Source organism: Mytilus galloprovincialis, chromosome 5 (genome assembly GCF_965363235.1).
Source record: "Mytilus galloprovincialis chromosome 5, xbMytGall1.hap1.1, whole genome shotgun sequence".
Lineage (NCBI taxonomy): Eukaryota > Metazoa > Mollusca > Bivalvia > Mytilida > Mytilidae > Mytilus > Mytilus galloprovincialis.
In genome coordinates this window covers 31832875-31840495 of record NC_134842.1, presented here as the reverse complement: position 1 = coordinate 31840495, position 7621 = coordinate 31832875, and positions in this window count along the sequence as shown.

Here is a 7621-nt window from a genome sequence, read left to right as displayed (position 1 = left end):
GCTTTATTCTTCCATTCAAGAATATATATGGTTTAGGGGTGGGGATCTTGACCGTTTACAAGTTTTCTATCAAGATGGGGGTGGGGTGACTCTCTAGGGACTTCCCTTTTATTTCATTTCATTTGTTTTATTGACCCCTACAATAATATAGATGGTTAAGGGATGGGGATCTGGACTGTTTACAAGATAATAGCACATTCTCAAATTGAACAGGGTGGGGATGACCCCAGGTACTTCCCTTTAATTTCATTTGATTTGTTTTATCCTCAAATTCAAGAATGTATATGGTTTAGGGGTGGGGATCTGGACCGTTTACAAGTTCTCAAACAAGAGGGGGTGGGGTGACTCCCTAGGGACTTCTCTTTTATTTCATTGCATTTGTTTTATTGTCTCCTACAATAATATAGATGGTTAAGGGATGGGGATCTGGGCCGTTTACTAGTTAATAGCACGTTCTCAAATTGAATGGGGTGGGGGTGACCCCCCATGACATTCCCATTAGTTTTATTTCATTTGTTTTATTGTCCCATTCATGAATATATATGGTTTAGGGGTGGGGATCTGAATGGTTTACAAAATAATAGCATATTCTCAAATTGAAAGGGGTGGGGGTGACCCCATGGACTTCCCTTTTCTTACATTTGATTTGTTTTATTGTCCTCTACAAGAATATATATGGTTTAGGGGTGGAGATCTGGACCGTTTACAAGATAATAGCACATTCTCAAATTGAATGGGGTGGGGTGACCCCCGGGACTTCCTATTAGTTTCATTTGATTTGTCTTATTGTCCCATTCAAGAATATATATGGTTTAGGGGTGGGTATCTGGGTCGTTTACAAGATAATAGCATATTCTCAAATTGAAGGGGGTGGGGATGACCCCCATGGGACTTGCCCTATGTTTTATGCAATTTGTTTTATTGTCCTTTGAGCATTTCTGAAGACTGCATGTGTCTATCACTTATAGTTTTCAAGTTATATTCTTTTGAAAATTTTAGAAAATAGAATCCTATGCCCCTCCCTTCTTTCTGCCCCCCCCCCCCAAATACCCCTAAATAGACCCCAATGCACAAACGAACAATAAATTGCTCATCTAGACATATAAGTCTAACATTCTATGAAACCCTAAGTTAATCTGACAAGCGATTTGGAGAAACGCTGCGGACAAGTTCATTTTTAAAGTGGCGGAAGAAGAGGAAGAAGGAGAAGAAGAAGAGGAAGAAGAAGAATAATAAAAATAATAAGAACTGAGCAAAAACAATAAGTCTCCAAACTTTGTTTGGGAGACTTAATAATCACAAAATGCGCGCAAATCAAATGCGTCCGCATAACTTTCACTTACGGAAAAGCGATTTATGTTGTACAAACGGGTATCATTATTTGCGAAAGAGTCGTTAGCAAAATACGACGACTGGGAAAAAAAATCCCGTTTACTTCGTGAATATTGTGAAATTTGCGCTAAAACAGCTTTTACTTTTTTTTAGTGTGCCCTTTTATACTAGTATGCGGCACATTTGGTTATTTTTTTTTTTTTAAGAATTATCCACCCATCTGTAAAACTGTGTTGAATATATTAAAAAGAAAGACAAATTTTAAAATGTATAATCTTAAATCTTTACGCTTTTCCAATGTAATGGGAGATAACTTATTTTTAAAATAAATATTTTCCTCTGAAACAGATATGATTGTTGACAAATAGAGTTACATCCCATCATAAATATTATCAAAAAAGTAATACGATATTTAAAAAATATCTGACAAAGTGCACTGTATAGAAGTAAATTTCGTATATATATGATTATTATAAATATCAAATGAAAGAAAAATGTCAAAATGTCAAAATATATTTAGTTTATAATAAGGGGGATAATCAAAACTGCTTGTTTCTAAAAATATATTCTATTTGTGTTGTTGATATGTACATATGTACTTCGATAAATACATGTTGTTTAAACTATTCATAATTGAATTATTCCTTATAAAAGACGATAAAAATCAATCAATGAAATTTAGCCATTATCCAAGCTCTTGTTATTTGTTGTGTTTTGTATTTTCTGTTACTGGGATAAAAGATAACCAGAACGTCCATGGAAATCTGACGAAGACCTTTACTTACTTGAAAATCTCTAAAGGTTTGGGGGATTTTCAAGATTTAAATATTGATTTACGTAAGTTGTAAATATTTTTTCAACGAAAGTTTCTTTTTTCTTCTTCTTCCTTTTGAACAATTATAATAAGCCCGATCGTAAAGTCGTCTTGTTTTCTTAATAACGTTTTCGCTCCATTTTATTTGGTACAACATATGTATTCATATGACAGTAGTGAAGCCTTGTTGACCCTTAAGAAGAAGAATTACTTCATCATTGAAATTAAACAAGAAACATAATATAAAAAAGAAGATGTGGTATGATTGCCAATGAGACAACTATCCATAAAAGACCAAAATGATACAGACATTAACAACTATAGGTCACCGTTCGGCCTTCAACAATGAGCAAAGCCCATACCGCATAGTCAGCTATAACTGGCCCCGATAAAACAATGTAAAACACGTTACCAAAACTGGCATTAAATTTCAAATATACCGAATAAAAATTGATCTGTATAAACTTGTTATTTAATCTAAATTAAATTTCAGTTAAATCGTTTGATATTAGTAGTTTCGATAAAAAATAAACGTATACCAAAACTGGCATTAAATTTCAAATTTACCGAACAAAAAATGATCAGTATAAACTTGTTATTTAATCTAAATTAAATTTCAGTTAAATCGTCTGATATTAGTAGTTTTGATAAAAAATAAACGTATGTTTAAACGAAAAATTTAACGGTGATAAACTAGATTTAAACCTTTTAAATAACAAATTTAAACTGCTATTATTTTTCAAATAAATAACAAGTTTAATAACCCATAAATCGGAATTAAACTAAAGAAAATAAGAAATTTAAAAAAATTATTAAACTTTCATAAACTACTAAAATAATTCTTCATAAATCAGACCTTAAATTCAAAACTAGAAATTTAATTTATGAATAAACTTTGTAAACGTATCATTTCATGCAGTGTTTAGTACCAACAATTCCAAAAAGTTATGCCAAATACGGCTAAGGTAACCTTTGTCTGGGATAAGAAAATCCTTAGTATTTCGAAAAATTCATACTTTTGTAAACAGGAAACTTATAGAAATGACCATAGAATTGATATTCATGTCAACACAGAAGTACTGACTATAGGGCTGGTTATACCTTTCATCGAATATTTGAAAACTGAGAAAATAATGTATATAGCTACTCTCCCGGTATCAATAACCTTATGAAGGATATGGTACGAAAAACAAACACCAATAAAATTGCACAGCATCTATATTCAATGTGAAACAAGGCATCACCTGGATGTTTAACACAACAGCTTTGAAAACTCTAAAGAATGTTCAAAACAGCAACGATTATTTGTGTCAGCATAGCACAGGCACTATAACGACGACAACTTGTGTTACAATGTGCACAGGAAACTGTTGTAATGGACCAACCACTGCGGCGAATACTGTACATTCATACAAAGCCGTAACGGCGAATAGTGTACATGCATACACAGCCTTAACATTGTTTTCGTTGATTCTTGTACATTGTTTTTCTTAACCACAGCAGCAACTGCATGCATAAAAATGACAATGAATGGTTGTTGAATGGAATATAGGGGTTCTGTTTATCCCTAGACTGATTCATCATGCCAATATTTGCGAAGTAGGTTTCACAATTCCACATAAAAAAAATATATATGTTCTCACATGTTAGTAACAGAAAAATTATTAATTAAAATGTGTTCTATGTAAATGAATTAGTAGCACATGGTATGAAATTCAGAGATGTATTTTTTTCAAAAGAAGCTAACTACGAGATACACAGATAAAGGTTGTGAAAAGTAAAATCACAAAAATACTGACCTCCGAGGAAAATTTAAAGTCCCTAATTGGCAAAATCAAAAGCTCATACACATCAAACGAACGGATAACAACTGTGACAGTCATATTCCTGACTTGGTACAGGCATTTTCTTATGTAGAAAATGGTGGATTAAACCTGGTTTTAAAGCTAGATAAACCTCTCTCTTCTATAACAGTCGCATCACATTTCATTATATTTACAACGATGTGTAAACAAAACAAACAGACATAATAGGTAAAATTGTCAAAAATAGAGGTATTACAGTCAACATTGTGTTTTAATCTAATCACTATAACAATAAACAAATATGTAACTCAAAATGGAATAGAGACCAAACATATTAGCAAAAATTAAAGACAAGAAATTTACCATAGTAAAATTACACAATGACGGACTGTATAATAACAGAGACACGTCATATATGTTTCAAAGAAAAAAAGGCATACAAACAAAGCACATTAGCAAGAATGAAAGACAAGAATATAAAAAAATGTTTTACAATAACGGGGTGTATAAGGTCAGAGCCACGTCATATGTATCAATGAAACACCAAATGCAATAAAGACAAAGCACATTTAAAAAAGGGAAAGACAAGTATTGAACTATTGGGCATTTGGGTATTCTTAAACATTTCTCAACGTACTAGAAATTCCTTACTGTTGGAAATGTTAGTTACATTTATGAATGTCACATGATAGACAATTTGTCTTATTCTCACTTATCAGTTCTTGACTATTTCGTCTTCATATGTCAATTTTTTGGAATTAATAAAATGAAACCTAGCATTTAAATGAGAAAATGTAGACCAAACTATGTACACAGTAGCAGAAGATCAAACCCTCTGATGGCGATATATGCATATGTTACTTTTATAGAGTAGTGACCAATAAAAACAAAACCATTAAATGCTAACGAATTGACAAATCGATGTAGTTTAGTTGGGTTTGTGTCTATGAATCTTGACTGTTCTACATTGGGTTTATTTATGTTAATAAATCGTGTGGATTCTAAAAAACCTCTAAAGAAATCTCGATCTTCCTGTGAAATTTGTTCTATAAATTTTAAAACTTTTTTTTAATCTTTTTAATCTTTCAACCTTGTATACCGCCACGTGGAATAATCCACAATGCTTTCAACAAAAAAATGGAAGGATAGCTATAACTTTATTACTTTGGGATACCCTATGGCTTATTTTGCTAATAGTAAACAAAAAAGTAAAACATGCTACAAAGTGAAACAAGTAATCAGTATGCTGGAGTTTATTTTTATTGAAAACATATTAGTTTAATTTATATGTAGACAATTGTCGGCATATCTATGGAAACGAGCTGTGCACCTCTCTTTGCCTACCTCGTCTTTTTTATATAAATCGGAGGTCCTCAAGACAATGGTCAAAAACAAGAAGCCAGATCATTTAATTTCACATTCAGATTTATTGATGACGTTCTTTCCATTAACAATCCAAACTTTTCTGATTGAGTTTCATTTATATTTCCACAAGATATAAATATTTAAATTTGAAATTGAGAAACAACAGACAAGGCTTCCTTAAACTAATTTGAAACTTATCTCTACTATTAAACGAGAAGACCTCATTTTGTGTGTCGCTTCTCTTCCTTCCACAATAAATCAATCATCATGCCTCTGTGTCCTATAGGTAACATGCATAGTCGCATTTGTCATCCATTCTTATGATTATTCAGATTGAGTTATTTTGGGAGAAAAACGACAAAAAATGAGTCCGGATATGATTCCGTCATCAGACTGAATTTTAGTCATAGATAAGACTTCCGATTTATGATAGATAACAAAAATGAAAAATAAATAAGCCAATCAGAGCGTTCTCAATATCATGGTGTTTAGATCGCAAGAACCACAACTATTATCAGGGCCGTAACTACATTGAGGCAAATGAGGCAAATGCCTCATGTTTTAAATTTCCAAAAAAAAAAAAAAAAAAAAAGATTGTCTTCATATGATTGTCTTCATATCAAATTGTTTTCACTGAAAGTGTCTTGTAAGATGCAAGTTCACTTCACTCTCTGATGTCGCCCCTGCATATTTTTCGTAATCCATGTTTCTATTTTAATTTTGGTTTTCAGACTTGATGGTCTATTGTTTGTATTTCTGTGTCCCGGGTTTGTCTTTTGTTTATTTATTGTCCTACTTAATGACTAGTCTGAGTGTTGATTTTCAGTTGTAAACGTTTCACACTGTGTAATGTTCAAGGCATGTCATCCTATGTCCAGGCATTATGCGAGAAAATATTTTAAGAATATAAGATGCTACTGGACACAGAAAAAAGTGGTCGTTTTTGCATGGAGAATTGAACTTGATATCAAAGAATACGAAACTGCCTTTCTTGTATATAAAACCATAACCAATTCTTCTTAGTATGAATTGCAAAATTAGGTATTTTCTGTAGGTGAGATATGCACAGAAGTGATAGATATGTATATTGAATATCTTAATCAACAACAAAATTTAAAAAAATAACTATATTATATATCCAAGCGCCTGTGGATAAAACTAGATAGCTGACATGGTTTAAATTAAAGTAAGACCACCAATTTCCCGGTATCAAATCATTTGTTGAAAAAAACATCTATGTATTGCCATATGACCTTTTACATTCAAGGGTTAAATTTGCATTAAGTCGTGTTCAGACCCTTTAACAGAAAATATAGGAATATGAAGTACACGTGCACGGGAGCTAATCGCACACAAAGTCAAGGTATAGGAAAAAAATACAAATGATCAATGGTCAAAGTTTTTATTCCTGTTCTTCATCTTGATAGTTGCTGGAGGGTCTTCAATAATGAAAGAATCATAAATACCGTAAAACAAGGTCAACGTGGTCCCTAGTGTCGACTTGAGCAGTACTAGTATTTAACGTATATTACTGCACTAATGACTGTCACTATATTTAAATCTAATCATAAAAAATCTCAAGTCAGCACAATACAAGACAAGAACAGACAGACAGATCCGGTATTAATGATTATGAGAATTAAGATTTTTGCTTTATCCTACATATCGGTCTTTTAATGTTTTGAATTCCCCTAAAACTCTAAAGTCTTAAATAACAATGAATCTATGTTTTTGCTTTGAGACCAGAATATTGTCGTAAAAATAGCTAAAAATGATTTGTGTTTCTATGTTAGAGTCCGGGAAACGCTCAGAATGCACGATTTTGTGTTATTTTTCTCAGAGCTTCTGGAGGCCTTAAGCGGCCCCCAGACCCCTCGCCAAAAATTTTTCGCCTCGCTACGCTCGGCAAAAATATATTTTGCCTCAGTTTTAAAAAGGGCTAGTTACGGCCCTGATTATACCTCCTTATAGAGGACAATTATTTTTCGTATTTATCTACATGTAAACTACGATTATACTACTTCAATGTAAAGAGACTCTCTGGATTCTGTCTACTGTTTTCTTTGAAATGTTAACGTTTACTATCAAAGGGATCATACCAGTAAAACATGTGACACAAGTACAACCAATCGTATGATAGATAACAAAAATGAAAAATAAATAAGCCATTCAGAGCGTTCTCCATATCATGGTGTTTAGATCGCAAGAATCACAACTATTATACCTCCTTAGCGAGGACAAATATTTTTCTATTTTTCGCGTTTCATATCATGGTGTTTAGATCGCAAGAACCACAATTATTATA